We start from the raw sequence: 19,067 nt of genomic DNA, 5'->3' as shown, positions 1-19,067 counted from the left end.
GATTTCATTTTTAACCAAGTATTTTCTACAAATGATTTCGTTCTTTGTGCTACCGAAGAGTCGCTTCTGACCTTTACATTAATATTAGAATTATATTATTTATTTTGCAGGTCTTATTGAATCTAAGGTGCTGAATGGAGTGGAGGCTGTGATGGATATTCTTGAAACTGTTGTATAACTTGAGGGGAAATGAGTGACATGGCTGTATTATCGTCATTTTTTGTTTTCCGTCGTTCCTTAGTTGCTTCAAAATTCGTGGAGGCATGTTCCGTCTATACATATAACCGAAGGCAGTTTGTTTATTGCTATATGCGTTTCACTTCTTTTATTTGTGAAGCATCTTCAGGGGCATGTAACGCGTGTTCCTGTATGTACATGTGACTTTTTTAAATGTATATTTTTGTATGTGTGTGTGTGTGTGTGTGCGTGTGTGTGTGTGTGTGTGTGTGTGTGTGTGTGCGTGGGAAGGAGAGAGGGAGAGAGAAGAGAGAGAGAGAGAGAGAGAGAGAGAGAGAGATAGAGAGAGAGAGAGATAAGGGGTAGAGGAATAATCATTAGTTATTTATTCTTGTTATGTTTCGGATCTCTGGTTGTTACTGTTTTGGTGGCCAACATGATTAAGGAGTTATTTCTTATATGGACTTGGTTACTGGATACCTTCTTTTTCATTGCAGTAGCTCTTTGTGCATGTAAGTTTTCTTGCTATGTCAAAAGCTCTTCGTTGAGATTATTCGCTCTAATAACAGTCATGTAATATTCCATGTTCGATGGTTCGTGTCCATGTTTCATCAGGTGTCCGGTGAAGGTAGAATGGCTGTCATCATATTTTCAACTTATATGTTCTTTATTTCTAGTTTTAAAGTTCGCAGCTGTCATCACACTCTCAAGAAAGAACTACACATTTACACACAACAAAAAACATTTGAGCGCCCACACACACACACACACACACACACACACACACACACACACACAACAAATGAAAATATCAAACCACACCTTATGCAGGTAAGTGCAAATGATTTCAAAAATGGCTCTGAGCACTCTGGGACTTAACTTCTGAAGTCATCAGTCCCCTAGAACATAGAATTACTTAAACTTAACTAACGTAAGGACATCACACACATCCATGCCCGAGGCAGGATTCGAAACTGCGACCGTAGCAGTCGCGCGGTTCCGGACTGTGCGCCTAGAGCCGCTAGACCACTGCGACCGGCCATGATTGCTGGCAGCGACTGTCACGCGAATGTACGATCGGAAGAAGACCGGGCTCCGGACGGCCACGTGGCACGAACGAGAGGAAGACCGTCGAGTTCAGCGTACGGCTGTGGCGCATCGTGCTGCACCTGCAGCAGAAATCTGAGCAGCAGTTGGCACCACAGTGACACGACGAGCTGTCACACAAATCGGTTACTTTAACGATAACTCCGAGCCAGACGCCGTTGAAAGGTGGCTACACTGAGACACTGTGCCAGAGATTGCGCCAAAGAGTATTATTCAGACGCCTCCACTGGCAGTGCTTGGGGAGAGCTCGTTGTACTCAGTGCTTGTCGAGATTTGGCAGTACTCAGTTCTTGTTGAGATGTGGTAGTAGCGACTCGGTATGGTGATATATTGTAATGATTAGAGTGCTTTTCATCAATATAAATGAAGGTAAAAAAATTTTTTCTTTTCTCTCTCATTATTTCAGTGTCCTAAATAATGCAGCATTACAGGTTCAGTCAAAAAAGCATCTGGCTTGTGTTCTTGTATTAAAGTGTAATTCTGCTTTCCTTACGCAATTATAGTATTTCTATTTTTTAATTACTTCAGTATAAATGATAGTTAAAATTTCTTGTCTTAGTGAAGAAGAACCGTGCCAGATGTGTACGTTGATTCACACTCGTGAAATCTTCTCGGGTGATCAGCCGAGTAAAGGCGTCGTCTTCTCGCTTACTCGGCTGATCACCCGAGAAGATTTCACGAATGGAATACGCCGAGAAAGTCTCAAATCACATTTGAATCACACTTCCACACACAGAACAGCTACACTTGTGCTTTGTTGGTTTCGTAGGTTTTATAGTTGCTGGGGACTTAATTAATTAATTGTGTTAACGGAAAATTTCATTTCATTCTTTGTTGTTGTTCTATGCAGTCAGATTGCGTAATAATACTAGTCAGGGCCAACCGTTTACGAGACTTGCGTAATCGGACGTACAGCTACGAAAAATAAAAAATTATTTTCATTTATTTAATTAAGCCCCCATGTACCGTGTAGCGTGTATACCACTGACCTCAAAGCGCCGCCATTTGCGAATTCAGTGGTGTCAAGCGAGAGGTCATTGGAGGGCAGGGTGGAGGTCCGTTGTGTTTTCTGATAAAAGCTGGTTCTGCCTCGGTGCCGGTGACGGCTGTGTGTACTTTTAAAGAGGCCAGTTGAGGAACCGCAACCAACCTGTCCCAGTGCTAGACACAGTGGAGCTACACCTGGAGCTACGGTCACGCATTCCGACAACAAATTTGTAATTCGACTTGTTCAGCTGATATTCATGAACAGCATTCCAAGGGGTGTATTCCAACAGGATAATGCTCGTCATCATAAAGCTCTTGTGACCCAACTTGCTCTACAGGGTGTCGACATGTTGCTTTGTTCGATCACCAGATCTGCCTCCAATGGAGAAGATATGGGACATCATCGGTCAATAACGGCAACGTCATCCACAACCAGCATTAATCGCCCCTGTATTGATGGATCAGTTGGACCCGGCATGAAACTGCGCGGCATTAGCCGAGCGGTTTGAGGCACTGCAGTCATGGACTGTGCGGCTGGTCCCGGCGGAGGTTCGAGTCCTCCCCCAGGCATGGGTGTGTGTGTGTGTTTGTCCTTAGCATAATTTAGGTTAAGTAGTGTGTAAGCTTAGAGACTGATGACCTTAGCAGTTAAGTCCCATAAGATTTCACACACATTTGAATATTTTTGAGGCATGAAACTCCATCCCACAAACTGACATCCGGCATCTGTAAAATAAAATGCATGCACGTTTGCAATCAACATTCTGGCTGTTACACATGTTATTAATGTACCAGCATTTCACATTTGCAATGGCTTATCTCGCGCTAACATTAACCTATAATCTTGCAATGTTATTCATTTAAACGTAGACAAATGTGTTACGGAAATTTCATTACGTTAATTATTTCTTCGTGTGGCGACTTCTTTCGGTCAGTGTAGATGTCTTGACCAGCTGAACGAGCGAATGCAGACCCATGTGGACTGAAAATGATTCTTTTAAAAGATAACCCCCGCTAATGAAACATGTCTACGAATTGCATAAATGTGCAGCAACAATCTCATTCCTTTCGTGAAACTTGTACCATACTTTTTCGGCGGAGTTGAACAATAGTACCATTGAGTCGTTCAATTTCGACTAAGGTTTCACATCAAACGAACGAAGTTCGACGGCCAGAGACACTCTTACAATAATACGAGACGGTAAATAGCTTCTCCGTAATGCAAACAGTGTCGATTCACGTCATTGTGGTTTTCATTGTAGTGTTTCTTCTGCACGGCGGCATGTACCGTGACGCTGATATTTCGAATTGTGCTGAATCAACTTGTAACCGATAGACTGGTGTGAACTAAATGCATGTGGTTGTTGTTATCATTTCATTTCCTTTTTGTTTCATTTCTACAAGGCGCATGACAAAAGCAAAAAAAAAAAACTGACAGCGGAGAAAGTATACTTCAGCAAAAGCAAAAACATCCCAGTAAACTTAGCAAAAGAGACGTTTGCGAGGTACATCAGAATGTCATTATGAGTCGCCACTAACTCCATAATGAAAAACATGCCCCTGTTAGTAGAAATGCAAAAATGATGCACCACGAGGGATTCATCCGAATGGGACGGAAATCTGTAGTTGTGCTGTTCATGTGCAGATAAACAAATCATTACAATTTCAGAAAAAATTAAACTTTATTCGAGACAAACAGCTTCGCAAATGGCGCAAGTTAATAACTGGAGCTTACGCAAGTCGTTATTCGGCTTGGCATTGATTGACAGAACTGTTGGATGTTCTCCTCAGGGATATCATGGCGGATTCTGTCCAGTTGATGCGTTAGATCGCCAAAATCTTGACCTGGTTGGTTCCCTGCCCATAATGCTCCAAACGTTCTCAAATGGGGAAAGATCCGGCGACCCTGCTGTCAACGTGTGGTTTGGCAGCACGAAGACAAGCAGCAGAAAACCTCGCCGTGTGCGGGCGGCCGTTGTCTTGCTGAAATGTAACCCTAGAATGGCTTGCCAAGAAGGTCAACAAAAGGCAGCGTAGAATACTGTCGGTCCCGCTATGCTGCATGGGTGCAGAGGTCGTTCTGTGGAACAAAATGGCAGCCCCGACCATCAGTCCTGGTTGTCGGCCGTACGGCGAACAACAGTCAGGTTAGTATCCCACCGCTGTCCGGAGCATCTCCAGACACGTCTTCGACCTGGAATCTCCTTGACTGGAGTAGAATTGTCTTCAGTGATGAGTCCCCTTTCGAAATGAGCCTCGATGACCACCGAAGACGTGCCTGGCAAGTCTGACACGATGTCCCTTAGGAGAACATACAACTCTATAAATCATACCAAGCCGAATAACTGCTTGCATAAGGGCAAAAGGTGGAACGACGCCTATTCACTTGCTGAGTTTGTGAAGCTGTTTCTCTTGAATAAATCATCCAATATTTCTGATATTATAATCATTTGTTTGTCCTTATATGTATATACATGTATATCATATCTACCGATTTCCATCTCATTTTGGATCATTCCTTCGTGGTTCATCGTTTCTTATGTCTCAGAGTATACTTTTTCAGTACATGTCGTTGTTTGCTGTACGCTCTTACTTATTACGGTAGATGTTCCACGTGCCATCCTCGCATATGTATGCTATACTCCACTCGTCTCTGCAGCATTCTTTCGAACTTCCTAGGATCATCTCCTAAATCAAGACTGCACAATTTGCTGCTCCAGTTTCTCACCCATCTGAAGTGGAGTGTTGTACACGCTGCACTTGTCCACATTGCCTCGTTACATGCCGTCAAACCTCAGGAGCAAAATGTGCTAGTGCCTCATCATGTATCTACCCTAATCCCCAACCATTCCATAGGTGAAATTTGAGCCCCATTAGAAGGGCGCCGAAGACTTTCGGCACAAGAAGTTACCCTCATTCTACAAACGGCCTTGTCAAAGAAGGCGAAGTGTGGACAGAAGTTTAGGGTTCTCTCTTGTCCTCGGGGTGGAAACTGCCCCCAAAGACGGAAGAACCAGCAATGATCAACGGCATGAGGATGCAGAAAGCAATGGAAACCACTGCATTAAAGACTCATATCGTGTATCTACAGGACATATGACGTGTAATTGAAAAAGTGTCGTGATGATCTGTCCATTGCAAAAGATTCTGGGATAGTCCCCCATTCGGATCTCCGGGAGGGGACTTCCAAATGGGAGAAGACGATGATAAAAAGATGGAATAACCAACGAAAGGATAACGTGCTACGAGTTGGGGTGCGGAATGTCGAGAGCTTGAACTTGGAAGGGAAGCTAGAAAATCTGAAACAGGAAATTCGGGGGCTCAGACTAGATACAATAAAGACAGTGTACTGAAATGGAAAGAAGACAAGGATTTCTGATCAGATTAGTGTATTGTAATATCAACAACAGCAGAGTGTAGTATAACGGGAGTAGGATTCGTTACGAATAGGAAGGTAGGGCACAGTGTGCGTTATTGCCAACAGTTCAGTGATAGGGTTGTTCTTATCAGAATCGTCAGTAAACCAACACTGACAACGATAGTTCGAGTGTATGTGCTGACGTCGCAAGCTGAAGATGAAGACATAGAGAGAGTATATGAGGATATTATAAGGGGAATACAGTATATGAAGGGAGATGCAAATCTAATAGTCATTAGGGACTGGAACGCAATTGTAGGCGAAGGAGTAGAAGAAATGGTTACAGGAACAATATGGGCATGGGAAAAGGAATGAGAGAGGAGAAAGACTAGTTGAGTTCTGTATAAATTTCAGCTAGTAATAGCGAATCCCTGTTCACGAATCACAAGAGGAGGAGGTATACTTGGAAAAGACTGAGTGATACAGGAAGATTTCAGACATCATGGTCCGACAGAGATTCTGAAATCAGATACTGGATTGTAATGTGTCAGGAGCAGTCATAGATTCAGATCACAATTTGATAGTGATGAAGAATAAGCTGAAGTTTAAGAGATTAGCCAGGAAGAATCAATATGCAAAGAGTTGGGATTCAGAAGTACTAAGGAATGATGAAAGTAATAGGGCAAGGACAGCGTCATTCCATGTTGCGTTATTGCCAAATTTATTTTAGGTGGAAGAGCCAAGATGGCGGCGATGGATGTGACAATGTCACAATGATGTCATGGCAGGAAGTTCAAATTTTTTGTGGAAAATAAGTTAGTTCCCCTACCTCAACTAACTCAACCCCTCCCCTACACCCTCCAATCCTCTCCCCAAGAAAATGGCAGGGCCAGCCAGTGTGGCCGAGCTGTTCTAGGTGCTTCAGTCTCGAACCGCACGACCCCTATGGTTGTAGGTTTGCATCATGCCTCGGGCATGGTTGTGTGTGATGTCCTTAGGTTAGTTAGGTTTAAGTAGTTGTAAGTTCTAGGGGACTGATGACCTCAGATGTTAAGGCCCATAGTGCACAGAGCCATTTGAACCAAAATGGAGGGAAAAATACGGCTAGAGAAAAGGTCAACTGGGCTACCAACCACCACCTCTTCCTTGGAATTGGCAGGAAAAGAACTCAGCCTCTGCTGGATAGGCTGGATGTAAGTCTTTATTTTGGATGCATTTTTTATTTAAACAGTCAGTTGTCATAGGCAGTAGCTCCATCCAATGTGTTCACCATGAGGTTCAGAGTCCAACTGGCCTAGTATACAGTACCACCTCCAGAGTGCACAGTCATCCCTCTTGTGAATTAGTCAAAGATGGCTGTCTGGGGAAAATGGCGGGAAAAGGACTCAGTCTGCGCCCAACTGTTGGAGAGGAAGGAGTGTACTTTATATATTTTCGGTGGGAAGTTAGAACAATTTACTTAGGGATGGATTTCACATAGTTTATTTATACGCTGAACACTCGCCCTGATGTGCTTGGTGTCACAATAAATAACCTACAGACCTGCAAACTGCTCGTAAATTAACGTAATAATGCAGTACACTGCAGTACAGAGACTCAAACAGCTAGTAAATAGTCAAAATAAATAATGTAAAATGATCTGCAAACATGCTCACTAATTGTAAACTATCGAAATAATGCATTGCACAGCCTACAGACATGTTCACAAAATAATGCAGTACACTGATGCACAAACACATTCACTATGCGTAAAAATGTCAAAAATAATGGATGTATAATGCTCTGCAAACACACTCACAACACTTAAACAGCCAAAATAATGCATTGTACAAACACTCATTGAATGTAAAAGCGCTTTCGAACTATCATTAAGAAATTCGTTCACAATTCATCAGTGAACTGTTCCCACAGGGGCCCTAAGTTGCATATCCTGGTGTGCCCCATTCACACTGGTCCAGCTCACCCGACATGTGAGACATGTCTGGCTGTACACATGGGTTTACCTGCCCAGTGTGGCTGATGCATAGCTGGGAGATGTTTACCTAGCGACTCACCCTCGTAGGCGCAGCTAAAAGGTTGTCAGTTTTATGCTGACATCTCATGTCTATGTAAATAACAGCCAAGTCCCCTCTGGACACACTATAGAATCTTTTGCAATGCTTCCCAGAATGACACAGGATGCACATTCTTCCTAGCGATTATAACAGGACTGCCCATCCATGATGTATTGACTCTTTCCAGAAATCGTGACATGCTGCAGAAACAGTTAACAGTCGCTTTTGCTGTTGTAGGAGCTTTTCTGCTTGGAAATTCTTGTCCTAACAGGACTTATTTACAAAAATAGCCCAGAATAACGCCGAATGCATTCCTCCTGGTGGTCCTAATGAGGCACCCCACCCATTACATATTACCCTTCCCAGACATCGTATGTCCCACTTTCAACATATGTCTCAGAAACGGTGAACGTTAGCCTCATGTTCTCACCCCTAAAAGCCTTCATCATGTCTGTGCATGCTTGCAAAAACACCATTAATCATAAAAGCATTGTTTTTGTTTGGAAAGCGAGTATGGTCTAAGCACAGACGGCAAAATCAGAACAATTACACAAACAGAATTCGAAGCACTGTCCTACAGAAGAGAAAAATGGCTGGAATTTTCGGTGTCCTAAAGCTAGTGGTCTGGAGATGTCTTATTACCTCTATGGCGGATGAGGGATAGCATCCCACTAGAGATGGATGGTCTGCTTCAACTTGTCTTTGACACTTGAACAAAGAAGACATCATGTTACCCTCAGAACTTTCCAAATACTATGCTCCCATCTTGTTTGAATCAGTCTGTACAGGCTCCTATGTCCCAGCACAAAGAATGTCTTGTGAATGAATTAAGCAAATTACTGATGCTGCCAGGGTGGGAGCACTGTCTGCCTTTCTTTTCTGCAGATGAGACTTTCAGCAGCAACACAGTTTTGTACAGACTGCCGTATTGCACTAACAGCTAAGCCCTGCATAAGTGGTCTACAGATCTTCAAATACGTAAAGACACTTACTCAATTACACTGCTCTGCCACTGACGATGGAAGCTTGAATATTTCAGCGTGAAACCGATCTCCAACCCAGCTATATGTCACCACATACCATATTTATGTAGTAAGCATAATGATGGTCTGCTTGTCGATAACTAAATCTGCCTCGTGATGACTGGGTGTTGTGTGCTGTCCTTAGGTTAGTTAGATTTAAGTAGTTCTAAGTTCTAGGAGACTGATGACCATATATGTTAAGTCCCATAGTGCTCAGAGCCATTTGATAACTAAATGCAGATGCAGAAGTGGTGATTTTGTATTGCACAGGATATGAATTGTATGTTTACTACATTGATATGGTATGTGGGAACATATAGCTGGGTTGGATATCGGTTTCACACTGAAATAATCAAGCTCCCATTGGCAGATCTGTAGACCACTTATGCAGTGTTTAGCTGTCAGTGAAATATGGCAGTCTGTACAAAATTGTGTTGCCACTAAAAGTCTCATCTGAAAAAAAAAGAAGTGGGTGGGGTGCCCCATTAGGACCATCAGGATGAATGCATTCAGCGTTATTTTGGGCTATTTTCGTAAACAGGACCTGTCAGGACAAGAATTTCCATGCAGACAACCTGAGACATCAAAAAAGGTCCTACAACAACAAAAGCAACCGTTAACTATTTCTCATGCACGTTACGATTTCTGGAAAGGGTTGATACATCATGGACGAGCTGAATTGCTGGGAAGCATTGCAGAAGATTTCTATCATGAGTTCAGAAGGGAGACTTGGCTCTTATTTACATAGACATGAGACGTCAGCATAACAGTGATAGGCTTTCAACTGCACCTGCGAGGGTAAGTCACATCTCCCAGCAATGCATCAGCCACAGTGGGTAGGTAAACATGTGTGTACGGCCATACATGTCTTGCATGTGTGGTGAGCTGGACCAGTGTGCATGTGATGCCCCAGCACGCATGTCGTAGGGCCTCTGTAGTTTGAAAGCGTTTTTACATGCAATGAGTGTTTGTGCACTGCATTATTTAGGATGTTTAAGTGTTGTGAGTATGTTTGCAGAGCGTTATACACGCATTGTTTTTGACAATTTTACGCATAGTGAATGTGTCTGTGCATTAGTGTACTGCATTATTTTGTGAAGATGTCTGTAGGCTGTGAAATGCATTATTTTGTCAGCTTATAATTAGTGAGCGTGTTTGCAGAGCGTTTTACATGCTATAATTTGACAATGTACGAGTTGTTTGCGTGTATGTACATCAGTGTACTGTATTATTACGGTAATTGATGAGCAGTTTGCCGGTCTGAAGGCTATTTATTGTAACAAAAAGCACATCAGTGCGATTTTTTGGTATTAGTGTAATAAATAAGCTTACCTAAATAAATTGTTCCAACCTCTCACTGAAAATAAATAAAGTACACTCCTTCCTTTCCAACAGCTGGACACAGACTGAGTCCTTTTCTCACCATTTTCCCCCCAGACAGCCATCTTGGACTATGTCACAGGAGGGACGTTAGCACCCTGTGGGGGTGGTACTGTGTATTAGGTCAGTTGGACTCTGGACCTCATGGTGAACACACTGGATAGAGCTGCTGCCAGTTGACAAACTGTTTTAATAATGGATGCAAAATAAAGACTTACATTCATCCTATCCAGCGAACCAGCAGAGGCTGAGTCCTTTCCCCACCAATTCCAAGGAAGAGGTGGCGGTTGGACGACTTAGGTTAATGGAGGTAGCCCTAGTGACCTTCTCCCGCCGAAATGTTTGTCGCCATTCTCTTAGGCTAGTGGAGTTAGCCCAACTGACCTTTATTCTCGCCCTTTTTGCCGCCATTTTCTTGGGGTGGGGAGGGGAGTGGTAGGAGAGGGGAGGTATTAGGTTAGTGGAGGTAGCCCAATTGACCCATTTTTCCCGTCAAAATTTGAACTTCCCACCATGACGTCATTGCGACCTTGCCACATCTATCACCGCCATCTTGGATCTGCCATCTTGCATAAATTTAGCAACATGCAACTTGGGGTGACGCTGCCCTTGCCCCTACTACTGAAGAGATACGCTTTAGGTTATCTTTGGCTATGGATACAGCAATAAGAAATAGCCCAGTAGGCAGTACAGTTGAAGAGGAATGGCCAATTCTAAAAAGGGCAATCACAAAAGTTGGAAAGAAAAACATTAGGACAAAGAAGGTAACTGCGAAGAAACCGATGCTAACAGAAGAAATATTTCAGTAGACCGATCAAAGAAGGAAGTACTAAAGTGTTCAGGGAAACTGAGTGATACAGAAATAAAGACCGCTTAAGAATGAAATAAATAGGAAGTGAAAGGAAGCTAAGACGAAATGGCTACATGAGAAATGTGAAGAAATCGAAAATGGAATGACTGTCGAAAGCTGACTCAGCATACGGGAAAGTCAAAATAACCTTCGGTGAAATTAAAAGAAAGGGCGGTAACATTATATGTGCAACGGGAATTCCACTGTTAAATGAAGAGGAGAGAGCAGAGAGGAGGAAAGAGTACACCAGAAATCTCTACGATGTGGAAGATGTGTCTGATGTGATAGAAGAAAAAGGAGTCTATTTAGAACAAATACAGGATCCAATATTGCAATCATAATCTAAGAGACCTTTCGAATAATTAAGTTCAAATAAGGCTTAAGGGATGGATAACATTCCATCAGAATTTCTAAAACCATTGGAGAAAGTGGCAATAAAACGGCTATTCACGTTGGTGTGTAGAATATATGAATCCGGCGACATATCAACTGACTTTCGAAAAAACATCATCTACACGATTTCGAAGACTGCAAGAGCTGACAAGTGCGAGAATTATCGCACAATCAACGTAACAGCTCAAGCGTCCAAGTTACTTGTAAGAATAACATACAGAAGAATGGGGAAAAAATTGAGGATTTGATAGATGAGGATAAGTTTGGCATTAGGAAAGGTAAGGGCAGCAGGAAGGCAATTCTGACGTTGCAGTTCATAATGAAAGCAAGACTAAAGAAAAATCAAAACACATTCACAGGATTTGTCAACCCAGAAAAAGCGTGCGACAATGTAAAACGGTACACGATGTTCGAAATTCTGAGGAAAATAGGTCTAAGATGCAGGGAGAGACTGGTAATATACAGTATGTACTAGACCCAAGATGGAATAATAAGAGTGGACGATCAAGAACGAAACACTCGAATTAAATAGTGTGTAGGACAGGGATGTTTTCTTTCGCACCTACCGTTCAATCGATACATAGAAGAAGCAATAATGGATGTAGAAGAAAGGTTCACGAGTGGAATTAAAATTCAAGGTGAAAGGATTCAGCTGATGACATTGCTGTCCTGAGTGAAAGTGAAGAAGAATTACATCATCTGCTGAATGAAATGAACACTCTAATGAGTATAGATTATGGACTGAGAATAAATCGCAGAAAGACGAAAGTAATGAGAAGTGGGAGAAATGAGAACAATGAGAACCTTAACATCAGGATTGATGGTCACGAAGTAGACTGTCTACTACCTAGGCAGCAAAATAACCAGTAACGGAAGCAAAGAGGACATCAAAATCAGACTAGCACTGGCAGAAAGGGCATTGCTGACCGAGAGTAATTAACTGGTATGAAACATAGGCCTTAATTTGAGGAAGACATTTCTGAGATTGTACGTATGGAACACACCGTTGTATGGTAGTGAAACATGGACGGTGGGAAAACTGGAACAGAAGACAATCGAAGCATTTGAGATGTCGTGCTATAGACGAATGTTGAAAATCAGGCGGATTGATAAGGTTAAGAATGAGGAGGTTCCAGGTAGTGAATTCCATAGAACTAGAGGAAACTGTGGAGGGTAAAAACTGTAGAGGAAGACAGAGATTGGAATACATCCAGCAAATAATTGAAAATTAAGTTGCAATTGCTACTCTGAGAAGAGGCTGGCACACGAGAGGGATTCTAGGCGGTCCACATCAAGCCAGTCAGAAGACTGATGGTTCAAAAAAAAAAGTGGGGGCTCAACTGAAAATTTTATATTTTACTTATATTTGTACTAACTCGGACAATACTTCGTACTGAAGTCACTGTGGTTCGTTATCTATTCTCACAATTATCTTGCAAAAGGTTTGTCTGCAGAACTGTGTTTACACGAGCATTTAGCTTTAAGTATCAAATTTCCCCGCTTTAATTTTTTACTATTAACAAATTGTGGACGGTGCCCGAGTAGGAATCGAGTAGTGGCAGTCAGACGGACGGCTTCCGAGTCTTGCACGCGCCCTGTGTTGTAGCCATGTAGATAGCACAATGAAGGCTCTCTTCATTGTCCTACCACGTGTTTTTCGAATTCTGAACTGTCTCTACACAGTGATAGCGCTTTGTATTTTTCTCCTCTGTGCTGAGTCCTACATTGCTCTTACCTGTTGCCTGTATCTGTGTTGCCCGAATGCTCGCGCTATACGTGTCGTTGGTATTGGGAATATAGATGATAACAATGTTTTCAATGCCCTGGAAGATGAAATTGTCGATTCGGATTCGGAAGGGGTTCTTAATTATTGTGATATTGACCCAAATTTGTGTGTGGCTGAATGCTTAGTAAGGAACAGAAGAAAATAATTTTGTGAAGTGTTTAAAATATTGCATCGGCTAAATGAACATTCATAAAACAAATTTGGTAGTAAAAACTGCTATAAAAAAACGCACCCAGTGAATGTCTACAAAGCATGTTTCGATTTCAATAAAAACCAGAAGGGGGTAAACAAGCCAAAAGAAATATTCTGGTGGTGTTCAAACTGTGATAGGTAGCTCTTTGTATGCCCAAATGTTTGAAAACTTAAAACTCTCAAGCGAATTATGTATAAGGACGGTATATAGAAATTTTCTTCATAATGAAAACATGTTTCCTATCTCTGCTAACATTAATATTTCATAAGAATTTCAGATTAGATAAACGAAGTTTGATCATTTCAAACGAAATATCAGACAACTATTGTACTCACAGTTACAAAGCAATTATTTTCAAAAAATTTGTTAAAAACAGCAGTCCGGCTGCCCCATACAGGATCACAGTGTAGTCTCGAATGTGTTAATTATCAAGCACCTTGTATATACACAGGATTACCAAAAAGGCACGGTCACACTTCCAGGGGACGTTTCGCGCACTTTGAAGGAACCAGAAATTGTTGGTTGGACATGGTCTCGGAAATGCTTTATTTGCACATAGTTCATTTTCTAAAACTGTTTCAGCATTTTAACAATGGGAAACACCTAGAAAAAGAACGTACCGGCATATTATATGAACATATTTCTTACATGAAATGTTCAGAAATCCCCCCTTCGCACTGGTACATTCACAACCATCCGTCCCAAGGAATGCCCAGCTGCGATGATGTAGCCCTGGAGTTCTGCGTATAGTTTTTCAGCTTCCCTGAAATACGGGCTCAAAGACTGTCTGCATCTTGTACCAGTGATAGATACACAAATGCTTCATAACTGAAAATCTATGGAGTTTAGGAGCAGACAGTAAGGAACCCGTGTAATTGGTCGACCTGTTCCAATCCTCCTGTTAAGGAATCTATTATTTAGAATCCTGTGATGATGAACGCATATGAGGAGAATCTTCATCGTGCATCAAGTACACGTTTCGTTGCACTGATAAAGGCTCTTCATCTAGCAAATCGGGTAGAGTGTTATCTAAAGAAGCCCTCGAATGCTCGTCCCTTAAGCCTCGGTATAACTATGAAGAGCTGTGGAAAATGTGTTTTAAGGTGAAAATAGTGTTGCAGGAATCACTTGTGGAAGTTTTAATGCAGGAAAGCGGAAAGCTGGGAAGTAACTTCTTACGCAGATAACGCGTAATCATGGCGTTTGTTAGCTGCGTAATGTGAATAATTGCACTAGGCTTTCATAGAGCTGGGGAAAGCGTAATAGGTGGATATTGGCTTGTACATAGCGAGAGAAGGATGGGATGGTTAGTGGCTACCGGTAATTACTATGCTAAAAGGCTTGCCGTTTACGAGCACTTGGCGAGCCGCCGGCGTGTCTATCACAAAACCGTTACCCCACTATGACGCTGCACAACCACAAATATCACATCACTTCACACCGCCCGTGGGATAAATCCACACACTCGCGGCGAGACCAACGTAGAGATGCCTGTCACACAAGCACGGTGTGCGCACTTATATGTGATTCAGAAAACACAATGTAAGTTAATATGACGTTGCAACGGTCTGGTAACATTGTAACAAAATGAGTGTGGAAATGCCGGCTACATTCCTGACATCGTTGATTACAATTAACTCATGAGTAGACCGCGAATACATCATAGCACCAACACTATTGCTAGAAGGGGCTGCCTAACTGTAAGTAACTATAATTCCGTCTTCGGATGAGAAACACACGTAATTGTCTGTTACAACAGTCTCTCCCGATGTGCAATTGTTTTCTGTAATCTCTTAATCGCTACTACATATAGTTTTTCTGTCGGTCCTATGAGGGTCTTTTGAGTTTTAGGTTGAATGTAACTGTTTTTCTGAAGCCAACAAAGTGTTTTGTTGTCATACTCCTCTCCCTATCTTGCACTAAACTCTTCGCATCTGCTCTTATGTTAAACGCGACACCGTGGATGATTTTGTACTTGTTCTTATGTTCGCCTGTGCCTTCAGTCTCTTTCTTCTACTGCTTCGTCCAGTGCCAAGGAATCGTTCTTGGATGTCTTAGTAAATGTTCCGGAATTGTATCTAGACTTCTGAAAGCGGCTTTTTCAGAAGTTCTTCACCCACCTATTCATTCTACTGCACCTCCGCTTCGTACGTTAATTGTGAACCTAGTTTCTGTTAATTGTGTGATCTACTTGTATCTTAGTTTGTGAAAGGAAAAGAAGGACTGAAAATTGAAACATTGAAATAGATCCAACGCATCTGTATTTAATTCTTTTTAGGAAATGTGGCTACTCTTAATTGCTGTGTCGTCTCATTTAATCGATACTTCATGTAGCAGTGAAATGGCACTATGCCAGTAGAAAGTTGTGCGTAGGCATTCCCGTAAGGTTTAAATGTCAGATGCATTGTCTCACGGCACTGCCGTCATTCCCTTCTGTAATTATCACAAGGAATGGAATAAGAGTTTAAGTACACACTCAGTATGCAGCTTACATTTAACTGGTACGTGCAAATCCGAACTATTCTCTCTATTGCACATTCTCAAACCAAAATCGGCCTCAACATGTTACCCACAAATGATTGCTTCCTCGTACTCCTAGCTGGATTTACCTACCAACGACCATAGTTATTTCGCTCCGAGGTATGCTGTTACTGACCATTGCTGATCCGTCCCAACGTGTGTATGAGCTGTTTCAGCCGTGTGCCGAATCAGAGAAAGGTATTGCCCTCCGATACGCAGCGTTCTGGGACTCTAGAGGATCGTCTGAACAAATTGCTGCGTCTACAGTACCTTCTGCTAACAAATCTTTCCTCATCGGGTACTGAACACTTAGTGAAGTTATAAATGATGGGTAGTGTTTGTGGGAGGTTCCGCGAGGTGAAATACAAAACTAAATTATTTATATTTGAGATTAAGTTTTTCCCAGAGTTATAAAAGTTTTGCAGGACTTCATCCGCTGCGAGGCTGAATGAATGATCAGTTCACTGAAAGGCACAACTGCACGCACTTCGGCTTTAAACACGAGTATGTAACTTCATCCGAGAATGAGAAAAGAATTATTGAAACGTGATCTACACAAAAAACACGCATATACAGCAATTTTCTTCTATCACTGATGGAACTCATCGAGCAGCTGACTCACCGAGACTTACACCCGAGACTTACACTCAAAATACTTTGGAACTCTAAACTAATATTCATATACACTTAAGTACCCGCTCAGGTAGTGTATAAATAAAAAGAACTCAATTCACTGTTCCGCTTTCGATCAGGCTAAGACAATGAAACATGTAATCATACGTCACGGAAGATGATGCCAATAACGCACGCAGTACGCTTACATCTTGTGCTGCGACCTAGAACCACAGTCTACATGTTAAGAAATGCAGTTAACATCTGGTGCGCATGTGCAGCAATCTCGTAATATACCAGGCTTTATCCCAACAAGTGTCAGTGCACAAGGACAACTACACTGCAATAATGCTTAGATTACAGTCAACGAACTCTCGCTGAAGACGAGAGCCGTGTAAGGCAGCAGAGAGGGCATGTACGCGAGGCTACTCACGGGCGCGTCAGCACAGGCGTCCGGCGTGGGTGTGTGCTGTGGTGAGGCGTGGAGAGGAGAGGCGCGTCCGGCCTGTGTCCCGCAGCAGAGGTTGCCGTCTGGCTGCGGCGGCCACCGGCGTCTCACTGGCGAAGACGCGCGCCCCGCGGGACTCTGCCGCCTGCCGCCGCGACAGCAGCGCCGCGCCGCGACGGTCACGCGACGCGCGCGGCCGGGCGCCCTGCCGCGCTGGACCGAGATTCGGGGAAACCGGGCAGTGTCACACCGCCGGCCTCCTCTAAATTATTCAACAGACCACTCCCTCCAGACAGCCGGGCAACAAATCTTGCGGTTACTGCCCAACCGGCCGCGAGGCGTCTGCCGGCGCACAATCTCTGAGATGATATCGAGGGATCGAGCAAAGCCCGAATCGCTTTGCTAAACCACGAGTGTATAACTTGAAAAGTTCTCAGCATAACGTTAAGTTGTACTGCCTACTATGTGGGGAAAACAGGTAGAAACTTCAACACCCGTTTTCAAGAACATGTAAATGCTTTCAGACTCAAGAATTTCGAAAAATCAGTCATTGCACAACATATGTTGGAAACTAAACATGTCATCAACAGTCTTGGAAACAATTTGGTAATACTACATAACGAACCCAATGGTAAGACCGTAAGTCTGTTAGAACAACCGGAGATATACTGCCGCAAAATCAAAAAACCAGAATCTGTGTTAAATGAAAAACAGATTTCACAAGTCATAGTTATTTCAGTAATTTCAAAGACCCTTTCTAAAGTTATTCCTTGCATATGTCAATTGTTTGTAGTAATATCTTTAGCACTACGTATAAATTCGTCTTTGACAACAACAGGTACAAAAACATCTGTGAAGTGAAACTTCCTGGCAGATTAAAACTGTGTGCCGGACCGAGACTCGAACTCGGGACCTTTGCCTTTCGCAGGCCATGTCTCCGCAATATCCTTTCTTTCAGGAGTGCTAGTTCTGCAAGGTTCGCAGGACAGCTTCTGTTAAGTTTGGAAGGTAGGAGACGAGGTACTGGCGGAATTAAAGCTGTGAGGACGGGGCGTGAGTCGTGCTTGGGTAGCTCAGTTGGTAGAGCACTTGCCCGCGAAAGGCAAAGGTCCCGAGTTCGAGTCTCGGTCCGGCACACAGTTTTAATCTGCCAGGAAGTTTCATATCAGCGCACACTCTGCTGTAGAGTGAAAATTTCATTCTAGAATCTGTGAAGTGTTTATAAACAAGTGTGTGCAAATGTACATCCTGAATGAAGTGACATGTGATAAAATGACGGAGAAAAGAATGTTTGCCTGTACTAAAACGTTGAAAATGCTTTCCTTGGATTACATGGTAAGTTTGCACTTTTCATTTTCCACTATTTTGAACATATTTTCCGCGTTCGACTTAGGGAAATTGATAACCTAATGTTAAACCTTTTCGTGACAGGAATATGCATTTCACGTCATTCAGGAGAAGAAATAAGACATGTATTAAAACAAAGTACACCTGACGATGGACCCACAGGGTCCGAAATGTATCGTGTAGTTAATAAAACACGAAAAAGTTGTGACTGAAGGCGTTGTTTAATTCATACCTCCAATGTAACGTAAAGTACAATTTTTGGATGCCCTTATTTTCCTATGTACTTTTTCCAACCTCCACTTCATCCAGCGCGTATATTTCATTCGGAAAGTGCGATCTTGAAAGGTCTGTAAAATACCCACCTTCGGCAAGAAACAACCAATTTCTTCAGTCCTGTGAATGTCTGGATGTCGAGAGGATGGAAAATCTATTGAGTATGCGCGTGTCAGAATAATTAGAACTTCATAACCCTCAAATTTTCTACTTGCATTTCACCTATGTCGGCTTGTAGTGCAAAACAGGGATAGGTAGCCAGGCGGGGGAGATGACCATCGACTGTGTTTCTCCAGTTTCCCACTTTACAGCGCTGCCGATACGTTGATAGTGAGTCTTCGTCGCGAGTGAGTCGTTGATGTTTCCCTTGACTCTTCAAATAAGTACTTTTAATCATTTTACTTTTAGTAGACCTTAATATTATACAGCATGTCAATACTTTTCCATTTTTCCATAAGATAGACTGTGAGTAGTTACGGAAACTTACATTTTAGCATTGTATCGGTCTAGCTGCACAAAGGTATGTTCTTTCTCTTTGCTTCTCGCTCACTATGGCCATC

The 19,067-nt window shown here is 42.6% G+C and overlaps 1 long non-coding RNA gene across 1 annotated transcript in view; it reads right to left on the bottom strand.

Moving 5' to 3' along the window:
* Positions 1 to 16,992, bottom strand: part of LOC126477399 (uncharacterized) — a 439,678-nt gene extending 422,686 nt beyond the window's left edge. The window contains exon 1 of the long non-coding RNA XR_007587433.1: positions 16,873 to 16,992. This is a non-coding gene — a long non-coding RNA (uncharacterized LOC126477399). The remainder of the gene's footprint in view (positions 1 to 16,872) is intronic.
* Between the last annotated feature and the right edge of the window lie 2,075 nt (positions 16,993 to 19,067).

This window comes from Schistocerca serialis, chromosome 1 (genome assembly GCF_023864345.2).
Source record: "Schistocerca serialis cubense isolate TAMUIC-IGC-003099 chromosome 1, iqSchSeri2.2, whole genome shotgun sequence".
NCBI classification, from domain to species: Eukaryota; Metazoa; Arthropoda; class Insecta; order Orthoptera; family Acrididae; genus Schistocerca; species Schistocerca serialis.
Note: the sequence above shows the minus strand (reverse complement) of the source record. Positions and strands in the feature narration are given on the sequence as shown.